Here is a 12,134-nt window from a genome sequence, read left to right on the forward strand (position 1 = left end):
AGACCAGGTGCATGTGTGAACCCGCTCTATCTTGTACTAAAAAAAACAGTCTAGCATGCCATGTGCCACGTTTATCAAGTGTTTCAGACACTTTTTAGACCTGACTGAGAAGGGGGCGTGGGTCCTCGTGGGAAATGGAAGTGACTTTGAGGGAAAGAGGCTACGGTAATTATACTGCAAGTAGATGCGCCCGGTCGCAGATCTACACCAAACAGTTTTCTGGCGAGAGTTATAGCAAATATGGTAGACAGGATCACACTGACTGGACTCAAAACTTCTTACCCACATTATAACATGGCTTCCCATGACCCAAATAACGACAGGACAACTATTTAAACTCAAACTTAGTGGACGGGGTCGGCCACAGCTTTTATTGATAAACCCAACTCAGTAAATCACTCCTTTAACCGGAAGTCTTAACAGTTAATGCAACAATCCGGTGGGCGTGGCGTGGTATGCCGGCCACAAGACTCCCCGCGGGCACGTCACCTCCTCTCCCCTCTCCGTATCCAAACCGCCAGCTGTGACTTCTAAGGGAAACAAACCGCAGGCTGTAAAAAGGAGACAAGCATCAGTAACCAAATCACATACCGCAATAAGGATAAGAACAAGGGAGGGAGGACGGGAAAAACATGTCCTAATCCACAAGTTACAAGATAAAGGAGGTGGCGGCCCCTTTGTAAGTGGAAGGAGCCCGGAGGGCATAGATGCCCCACATTAACCCACTATGAGAAGGAGAGAAGGGAGTTAAAACAGAAAATGGGGACGCCATTCAGTCAGTAACGCCCAGCCCTATACCGGAGGGCATTATGCCATTCTGTCAGGATCTGATTTGTTTATAAAATTGTTGTGTATTTTTGATGGTGCTTGTCTGGGGATTTCAGCCGGTGTCCTGTGGTTCGTTTGGTCGGTTCTCTTGTCACTGAGCTGTTGGGATAGTGGTTGGGTATCTGCCTCGGTGTATACTTGAGCTTGCTTTGTGTCTCGGTGGGTGCGAGCTTCAGGTGTGTGTAATTGTCGTCAACCTATCAGATCTTCCGGGATCTGTATAAGGCTGACTGCTGGCTTCAGTCCTTGACGGTTTTTGTGGATACCAGCTAGGATTCTTGGCCCAGTTTTGAAGGAGAGTTTTGTCTTAAACTGTGAATTCCATTTGTGTTTTTAGATACATTCATGAATATGGACCTACATAAATATGGAGGGTTTCTAGTAAATCCAAAATTGTGGCTCAAATACCATCCAACTAAATGTGTCACGTTTCACCATGAAACGAATATTTGGCCAAAAAAAAAAAAAAAATTAGACAAAATCTTCCCCCGGAAGAAGGCCGTGAGTGCCGAAACGCACGTCGGGGACGTGTGGGCACACTTCTTTGGGTTACTACATGTTGTGATACTATGTGTAAGTTCGCCGGTTTACAACTCCAGCTATGGCACTATGACTTTTAGTGAGATGTGAACCTACAGCTGGGGCTTATATCACTCACTTCCAGTCTATGACTGTTACTTTAGTTCAGGAGTTGCTGGGACCATTGTGCTTAACTATTTGATGTATACTGTGTTAACACTTAAGACACTGCAGTGTTGTTGTGTTCCCCTGTACAATAGTCTGTCTTTTAATACACACTTGGTATATTAATATTTATATTCTAGCTGTTTCTTCGCTTTATATACTTCAACTATACTTGGTGTTGTGTATTTAGGTTGATTCTGGTGCCACTGTGCATAGTACTCCATTAGGGGGAGCTGTTGTATTTCCTTTACATGTTTTTTGTATATCATTGACATCACTACTTGTCAGTATTTACAGTCTCAGTTATTGAGCTTTTTTCTATGTAAATCTACATGAAGTACTTTGGTCTTCTACATCAGTATACATCATACTTATGTACTAGTTTATTTCTCCCTAATAACCAAATATTTGTTGTATATGTGCATTCTCTTGTGTCGCACAACTTTTGGCATATTTACTTAGGCAATTTTGCCCATTGAGTTACCTGTGTGCTCACTGTCATCTGATGGCATTTGGTGACTAGTCACCCCCCTTTTTTAACTATTCATCTGTGTCTTTGTTGTTGTTTAATAAAATTTTCAATTTTGTATATGTATCCTTGGTTCGCTTTTTTGTTTCTTTGTCTATAACTGAACTCAGGATTCTATGCTTGGACCCTACCATGGGGAATATATGATGAACATACATTTTTGTTTCCCCTGTTTACCATGATTGTGTGTATATGTAAATTTACCACACTCTGGTCTACTTTGCACAAGAAAACATGCGCCATATTCGTTTTTTTCTGTCTCATAAATGTGTTGTACTATGCCTTATACCAGGGGCCCCCAAACTGCAGCCCGTGGGCCGCATGCGGCCCGCCAAACACATTTGTCCGGCCTGCTGACAAGCATGCATTTATAATGAAGCTCCTGGGGAGCTTGGGTCAGGCCATGGAGCGCACTTCACTTTACCTATTGGAGGGCACTGCTCCTGATTAGAGATGAGCGAACACTGTTTGGATCAGCCGATCCGAACAGCACGCTCCCATAGAAATGAATGGAAGCACCTGGCACGGCGACCGGCTGCCGGCAAAGTGTACGTGCCAGGTGCTTCCATTCATTTCTATGGGTGCGTGCTGTTCGGATCGGCTGATCCGAACAGTGTTCGCTCATCTCTACTCCTGATGTCTTTGAAACCTGTTCTGCCTCCAGGACCGGCATTGGGGAGGGGGCAAACTGGGCAATTGCCCAGGGCCCCAGCACTTGCAGGGGCCCCCTGGTGGTGGAATACTTTCCCTATTCATATAGGGAAAGTATATGTCAGAAGGACTCCATGTGTAGCTGCAGCATCAGCTAATATAAAGCAGCCGATGCAGGAACTGCAGTGCTCTCAGGACTCTTTCCACCCCCCTCTCTGGCTGCCCTCTGCCCACCAATGAGAGGACTGAGGAGAGCCCAGGGGGCAGGACTTATCGCTATACAGCACAAGGACCCTGCCGAGCTCCTGCCATTATAGCCTGCATAGAAGAGAAGGAGCAGAGGAGAGCTCAGCAATGTGACAGTGAAAAAAGAAAACACAGGTACATGCTGGAGTTTTGTCTATTAATGTCAGGCATTTGGGGTGATTAATTTAGTGTTAGTAACTCCATGTGCCTCACATTAATGGCAATTAACCCCATCATGTCCCTCATATTAACCCCTGTGTGCCCCATATAAGAGTTACTAATATGTGAGACATATGGATGTACTAATAATGAAGATATTTTATTATTACCTCCATATGTCTCACATATCAGTAACTCTTATATGGGGCACACAGGGGTTAATGTGAGGGACATGGAGTTACTAAACTGTAATGCGCAAGACAGTATTTTTTTATCCTCAATTGTGGTGCCCTGCAATAAGTAAAGTGAAGCGCACTGTCTCCATGGCCTGGCCCAATATAGTCAACTGTGCCCCTCCGTCACTTCGTCAGTCAGGTCACCCTAGCAATGTCACCTGACGCAGCCCAAATGACAGTAAGCAAAGCCACTGTCGTATTACAATTTGCTGTGCCGCTCAGTAGTGGTCTCAGTGAGGGGTGTAACTACCATAGAGGCAGCGGAGGTGGCTGCCACAGGACCCGGGCCATTGGGGGGTTCGGTGACAGCCACTACCGCTGCGTTTTTTTTTTTTTTTTTTTTTTTAATAGGCCGTTACGGGCCCTATTCACTTGCTGATCCTCGGTAAGTGACACCGCGGGCCCCACATATACTATCATTATACTCGGGGGTCTTTGTGCAGGGGCCACTATGGGGGATAATACTGTGTGCAGGAGCCACTATGGGGGATAATACTGTGTGCAGGGGCCACTATGGGACATAATACTGTGTGCAGGAGCCAGTAAGGGACATAATAGTGTGTGCAGGGGCCACTATGGGACATAATACTGTGTGCAGGGGCCACTATGGGGGATAATACTGTGTGCAGGAGCCACTATGGGGGATAATACTGTGTGTAGGGGCCACTATGGGGGATAATACTGTGTGCAGGGGCCACTATGGGGGATAATACTGTGTGCAGGAGCCACTATGGGGGATAATACTGTGTGCAGGGGCCACTATGGGGGACAATACTGTGTGCAGGGGCCAGTAAGGGACATAATAGTGTGTGCAGGGGCCACTATGGGGGGATAATACAGCGCAGGGGAGGTGGGACAGGAACTATGACACCGGAGGCATCGAAAAAAATCGGAAAAAGTCATTGGCTGCCGAAATCAGGTGACCTCCATTTTAGACGAATAGTGGATTTCAAATCCGAGTCATATGAGAATGTGAACTTTGTGACTAAGAGACAGGGATAGCTGTACAGGCAGGGATAGCTAGGGATAACCTTTATTTAGGTAGGAATGTTATTAAAAATAACTTTTTGGGGCTCTATCGGGTGTGTAATTGTGATTTTTGTGACATAAACTTTTTCCCATAGGAATGCATTGGACAGCGCTGATTGGCCAGAGTACGGAATTCGACCAATCAGCGCTGGCTCTGCTGGAGGAGGCGGAGTCTAAGATCGCTCCACACCAGTCTCCATTCAGGTCTGACCTTAGACTCCGCCTTCTCCGGCAGAGCCAGCGCTGATTGGCCGAAGGCTGGCCAATGCATTCCTATGGGAATGCAGAGACTTAGCAGTGCTGAGCCAGTTCTGCTCAACTACACCGTGTGCTGGTCAGCCCATCTGATGTAGCAGAGCCGAGTGTGCACACTCGGCTCTGCTACATCAGATGTAGCAAAGCCGAGTGTGCACACTCGGCTCTGCTACATCTGATGTGCCGGTCAGCCCATCTGATATAACAGAGCCGAGTGTGCACACTCGTCTCTGCTACATCAGATGTAGCAGAGCCGAGTGTGCACACTCGTCTCTGCTACATCAGATGTAGCAGAGCCGAGTGTGCCGCTCAGCCCATCTTATATAGCAGAGTCGAGTGTGGATATAGGAATCCATAGGAATGCATTGGCCAGCGCTGATTGGCCAGAGTACGGAATTCGACCAATCAGCGCTGGCTCTGCTGGAGGAGGCGGAGTCTAAGATCGCTCCACACCAGTCTCCATTCAGGTCCGACCTTAGACTCCGCCTCCTCCGGCAGAGCCAGCACTGATTGGCCGAAGGCTGGCCAATGCATTCCTATGGGAATGCAGAGACTTAGCAGTGCTGAGCCAGTTCTGCTCAACTACACCGTGTGCCGGTCAGCCCATCTGATATAGCAGAGCCGAGTGTGCACACTCGTCTCTGCTACATCAGCTGTAGCAGAGCGGAGTGTGCACACTCGCGCCTGCTAAATCAGATGTAGCAGAGCCGAGTGTGCCAGTCAGCCCATCTGATATAGCAGATCCGAGTGTGCACACTCGGCTCTCCTACATCAGATGTAGCAGAGCCGAGTGTGCACACTCGGCTCTGCTATATCAGATGGGCTGACCGACACAGGGTGTAGTTGAGCAGAACTGGCACACTCGGCTCTGTTATATCAGATGGGCTGACCGGCACATCAGATGTAGCAGAGCCGAGTGTGCACACTCGGCTTTGCTACATCTGATGTAGCAGAGCCGAGTGTGCACACTCGGCTCTGCTACATCAGATGGGCTGACCAGCACACGGTGTAGTTGAGCAGAACTGGCTCAGCACTGCTAAGTCTCTGCATTCCCATAGGAATGCATTGGCCAGCCTTCGGCCAATCAGCGCTGGCTCTGCCGGAGGAGGCGGAGTCTAAGGTCGGACCTGAATGGAGACTGGTGTGGAGCGATCTTAGACTCCGCCTCCTCCAACAGAGCCAGCGCTGATTGGTCGAATTCCGTACTCTGGCCAATGCATTCCTATGGGGAAAAGTTAGCTTGCGAAAATCGCAAGCTGACAGGGATTTCCATGAAATAAAGTGACTTTTATGCCCCCAGACATGCTTCCCCTGCTGTCCCAGTGTCATTCCAGACTGTTGGTATCATTTCCTGGGGTGTCATAGTGGACTTGGTGACCCTCCAGACACGGATTTGGGTTTCCCCCTTAACGAGTATATGTTCCCCATAGACTATAATGGGGTTCGAAACCCGTTCGAACACTCGAACAGTGAGCGGCTGTTCGAATCGAATTTCGAACCTTGAACATTTTAGTGTTCGCTCATCTCTAGTAAGGATCAATCGTATTCTACATCATATCCTGGTTTTCTATTACTGCTAGGATGAGCCATAGATATATAGACGTCTTCATAGAATATACGGTAGTAGTGAGCAGCAATAATACTAATACATACTAATTAGAAATGTCTTCACATCAGGAGACACCAGATGGCCCTGCCAAACATGAACAACATGGAACCACTGAGCCAAATACTGGTCACCTGGGAGTAAACTCGAATTTGGTTAATGGTAAGCGCCCACCGGTCCCAGATGTGTCCCAATGGTTCTATGGCTAGATTACATGTGATACCACTAGGGGCGCTTCACCTTTATGCCACTTCATGGCTGCTCTATATCAGCTATGAGTTAATCTATACTGCCGAGTTTCCCCTCCAATCTCTGGGTACATTGGACACAACCCACAAGATCGCAGAGTCAGATATAGAACACCACAGAATACAGCATGGGATATTCCATCTCCGGAGGCAAAGGGGTTAATAAAAGTCCCACAATGAGTTATGTATTATCCCTTCTCTGCATTGTATTATTCCTGTTATTTCTGAATGACCTCATGTTCTACATACTGTATGTATAGTCATTATTGTATCACTATTATATAGACTGATCATGGAAGACCTGAAACACCAGAGATCGCTGAATCTGCTGCTGTAAGTGTCGCAGAGGAGGCGTCTTATTACTATCAGGTTATGGCAACAGGAACTGAAGAATGTATGAGGAAATAGATAAAAAAATCTTTTTTATATAGATCGAAACTTATCTGAAGATTTTATCTTTACAACTTCACTTGCTCTTTTTATACCTCGATCAGATCTGTTGACATGGGGAGAAAACCTTGTAAGAGTGAATTTTAGAGATGAGCAAGTAGTGTTCGATCGAGTAGGTGTTCGATCAAATACTGCGGTATTCGAAATACTCGTACTCGATCGAACACTACTCGCTGTTCGAAGTTTAAGGTTCGATGCAGAACCAGCGTTGATTGGCAGAATGCTAACGCTGGTTCTTCTCCTACCTTTAGAAGTCTTCTCCGTGCAGCGTCCCCGCGGCGTCTTCCGGCTGGAATTCACTCTGCCTAGGCATCCGGCCTAGGCAGAGCTGACTGCGCATGCGCGGGCATGCCCTCGCATGCGCAGTCGGCTCTGCTCAGGCCCTGATCCCTAGGCAGAGTGAATTCCAGCCGGAAGATGCCGCGGGGGCGCTGCACGGAGAAGACTTCAAGGAGAATCCAGCCCAACCGTCACTTGTGGACTTGGTAAGTATAATGTTATTGAATTTTGCCTACCCCTGAAATGAGCATTTCCCCCCATAGACTATAATGGGGTTCGAAATCCGTTCCAACAGTCGAACAGTGTGCGGATTTCGAACCTCGGACATTTTAGTGTTCGCTCATCTCTAGTGAATTTATAAGATCGTGCATTGATAATTAGCATATGAATAAAAACAGGCTCATTTAAAAACTACTGAGGCGATTTACATTAAAAAGGTACATGTGGAATAGCCTTTTTGAAGGCTATGCAAGTATATGTTTAGATAAAAATGACTTTTCCCAATGATAGAGCCCCTTTAAACAGTGGATGCTGTTATGACCCTGTCTCTGCGGTCTCAGCCTTTTACGTTCAGGCGTAGAGTGTCTGAACGGCATTCTGCGCATGGATCATCTGATGCACTGCAGGGGTATGTTCACACTAGGCATGCTGTTTCTGCAGTAGTTCTCAAGCATGGATCACATGATGAGTTGCCTTGTGGATTGGTGCTTGGTGTGTCTTGGCCTCTGAAGGAGTTAAGTCCCCTGCAGTGCTGAGAGATAATTACAGGCTGTGGGCGGTTCTGAGACCTATGTAGATCCGCTGTGCATGCTGTCTGATGCCGGTCTTAATCTTCAGCACCTGTGTCCCAGACATGGTCTGTTTCCCTGAAGCTGCTATCTCACCTGCATCTGAGTCCTGGCCCCTTCAGCTTCCTTGCTGCCTGTTCACATTATCCTGAATTACCGCTAAGTATTGAGCACATTGTTCCGAGCATAGTGTTCCGGGTGCAGTGAACCCTAGTCTTTTACTGCTTGGATGTTTGGAATTTTTGTAGGTTTTTTTGGTGTGTGATACTAAGTTCTGTTCTTCCTATCCCTTTGCATAGTGTCAGTATTTCTGTGTTTCACATTTATTTCCTCCTCTATACTTTGTGTTCCCTCATATTCACCATTTGTCCAGTCGGACACCTGGGCGGGGCTTTTCTGCATCTTTTCCTACTCTTAAATGTGAAACTAGTCAGGGGTTTCTGTTTCACTAATAGGCGAGTTAGTTCTCCGGCTGTGTCCGTGCCCACTCAGGCAAGTTAGTCGGGCCCACGGCTACTTCTAGTTGTGCAAGGCAGGGTATAGGAGTATCACACACTAGTATTCCAAACTGCTCATTACTCTTGTATCTTGTTTTTTACTTGTATGTTTTTCTATTTAACTTGACTGAGACGTTATCAGTCAGGGGCCAGTCCATGGTCAGAGATCCCCAGACCGTAACATGCCCTCTGCTGGTGACCCTCTTAACCACAGTTCCTGAGTCCATCTAGTCGTGTACTTTCCCATTCAATAGCTACTGTAAATGTCTGCAAGTTTTGATTAAGATGTAGCAGATGGGAAGTTGTCATTTGGCTCAAAATCCAGAATCTTGTTTAGAAAACATCCAACTGTTTTTTGGGTTTTTTTTTATCTGGACATAAACCCTGAATGGGTTTGAAAATTGACTGCCGGGTTTCCATCTCCTGTCCAGTTTCTCTCGGCAGAAGACGGAAACCTGAAAGCGGAGACTATAGTGCTGGGAATCCGGGTCCTGCTCAGGGTGCGGTACATGAAATACATCTGGTCCATATCTCATGGATTGTAGCCATAGGAATAAGAATTGTGTTTTACAGGCTTCTGCCATCAGACACAAATAACCTTCTATCTTATATCATCAAAGATTCCACCACCTGTGCTTTCACTATCAAGTATATGTATTTCCCATAGAATGACTTTGCATACAGAATGAGGTCTGTTCATAGTCTATTGGTCAGATCCCGTAGTTAGGAAGTAAAGATGGCATTGGGGAGGGGCTGTGATCAGATCTCTCTCCATTTACTGGCAGTCATCCCTCCTTTCCCCTGCACACATTCCTGCTGGTGAGGACATGGAGGGATTCCCCTGCTGTAGTGATAGGAATGGACGGGCCTTCCTCTATAATTAGCCACAGCTCTCCAGGATACTGATGGGCGCAGCTGCATGACGAAGCAAGGAACGGAAAAACTGCATCGGTTTAATTTCACTTTCAAGTTGATCAGTTTTTGGTTATATTCACACTGCAGATTCCCTGCAAAATTTCTGAGATATCCATAGAGTCCTATTCACCCAATGGAGTCTGTATACCTGCACCTATGAAACAGGTTATATATTGGTATATCTTTTTGGAGATGATACAACATTGTATGTAGAGATATCCACTAAAACAGATATATTTTTAATATGAGAGTTTACTACGATTGCTTACTTAGGAGACCTCATTTATAGGTATACTGTAAGATTGTGCGGGGACACACCCTAACTAACAAACTATTCTCCTTTTGCTCTGCAAAAACAGTCGCATAGAGAGGTGTTTAGTTACTGTTCACTCTGCACAACTGTGCACTTGGTGTAGTGGGAGATGGTTTGGATGAGCCATTATTGCTCAGTTTGTTGTATATCATTCTGTGCTGATATACAAGAGTCACTTTAGTAGTCATTATAAAGTTGTGTTGCTCTCCTACGCTGCAACCAGTTTATGCCAGGGATTGTCCAGGTTACCCATAGCGGGAAGGGGCATCCTATTTAGGGGCCAGTTCCTGTACTGGCAGAGGAGGTAGATCGTCTAGGAGGGCTGCGCGCACTCCTCGGCCACCTTGTGAGAGGACACACGTTGCACCCCTCAAATAGTGTGTGAAGGCAGCACTCGGGGAATGAAAAATCTTATGGGTGCCATTTCCTTTAGGGGCTGACCACCTCCCCGCAACCGGAAGTATCCCGGACTTCAGTTGATCTGACCACGCTGGGCGCGCACCAGGTTCTTAACTCTTTTGGCACTGGTTATTGCTTCTGAACCATATATTTCACATATGTCCCACACAAGAATCATCGCTGGCACGGCTCCTACAGATGTTATTTCTTAAACAGACGAAGATACTAATCGCATTACTGACCTGGTGAGTGGAAGATCAGATTTTCTTCTAAACGCTTCACTGGACAACCACAGGCGTGAATTAGAAAGACTGAAAAGGAAGGAGATTGCATTGGATCTACACGCAATCACTCTTTACGAGTATTTTAAGACAGGCAAAACTCCCCGTGGCTTGATACAAATTTAAAGGGGCTCTATCATTAGATTTTATGTTTTTTGGATAAACATATGCCCGAAAGGCTATTCAGGTGCTGCTACTCGTTTTTTGAACCCCCCCCCCACCACCACCGTCTTTCTGAATTACTGTTAAAATGTATATGCAAATCAGTCCTACCATGCACGGTGAGCGTTCCCTGCACCCCCCTCCCCCCGTGTCATAGCTTATTCATACCCTCCTCTCTTCTTTGACCTCCTCCTCCTTGCGATTCACTGCCTCCAGCCCTGAGTTTTAGGTAAACATCTCGCGCATGCGCAGTAGTGCTCCCCCCGGAACGCTACTGCGCATGCTACAGCGCCATTTTCCTGTAGAGAACATCGTGCCCATACTGCGCATGCGCAGAATGCTCGTGTAGTTATAAGGGGAACTGAGAAGTTCTCTACACAAAAATAGTGCAGGAGTGTGTGCAGTAGCGCTCTGGAGGGAGGTCTATTGTGCATGTGTGAGATTTTGATCGAAACCGCTGGGCTGGAGGCAGTGAATCACAAGGAGGAGGAAGTCAAAGAAGAGAGGAGGACATGAACAAGCTATGACGCTGGGGGTGTATGGAACGCTCACCGTGCATGGTTGGACTGATTAGCATATAAATTTTAATGGTAATTCAGAGAAACGGAGGGGGGGGGTTCAAAAACGATTAGCAGCACCTGAATAGACTTTTCAGGCATATGTTTATCTAAAAACCAGCAAATCTAATGATGGAGCCCCTTTAAGACCAACACTTTTTTCTGATAGAGCGGATTTTTGCTCCAAGTTTGAAAAATTTTTGAATATGGCATATTTTGACATTATTTTGTTAACTATAGGAACCATTCAGTCTGAATTACGAGAAGTACATGATACTCTCCTGAACAATCACAAGCGGATCGTGATATTCTCGACAAAAACCTTGGGGCATTTAAGAGTGCCCTTCAGGATAAGAGACCAAAGTACCTGAGAGATTGCAGTGATTACGCAAATAATCGAGTATATAAGGGCCTATACAGAGCAACAACACTAAGGAACTCAGCAGCTACCAATTCTTCCATTTTTGTCTGAGTCTGGCAGTCAGTCTTCTAATTTTTTTCATGAGACACGCAGAAATTTTTCTTTCCAGAAGGGTTCCAACAGAGGCAGAGGAGGCGGGGTGGTGGAAACATCACAAACGACCCTCACCAAATCACAACCCGCCAGGCAAGCACGACAACAGAGAACTTGGTAATCAACATCGCCGACATGTTACTCACACCATCTGAAATATCGGTTCTCAATAAGGGACTTTCTTTCTTCCCTACGACTAAGATAAACAACTGTGAGGTTGAACAAGACATGGAGAATTTTTTTTTAGAAGATTACGGATTAAAGCCGAGTTTGAAGAATATTCACCCACCTGGGCACAACCCACTACATTCATGGATGTGACCCATTTTGCGTCTAGATCTGCTCAATTTAAACTGGTGAATAGATATACTCCCCTTAAAAAAAATACCCTTGTCTAGAAAATTTTGCACAATTTGTTCAAACTGATGTTATAAAATTGTGGTCCAAAACATATAAACCTAATGTACATTGTAATTTGACTAGAACAGAACGTGAAGCTTTATCTTCA

The sequence above is a fragment of the Leptodactylus fuscus genome, chromosome 1, assembly GCF_031893055.1.
Source record: "Leptodactylus fuscus isolate aLepFus1 chromosome 1, aLepFus1.hap2, whole genome shotgun sequence".
Taxonomy (NCBI): domain Eukaryota; kingdom Metazoa; phylum Chordata; class Amphibia; order Anura; family Leptodactylidae; genus Leptodactylus; species Leptodactylus fuscus.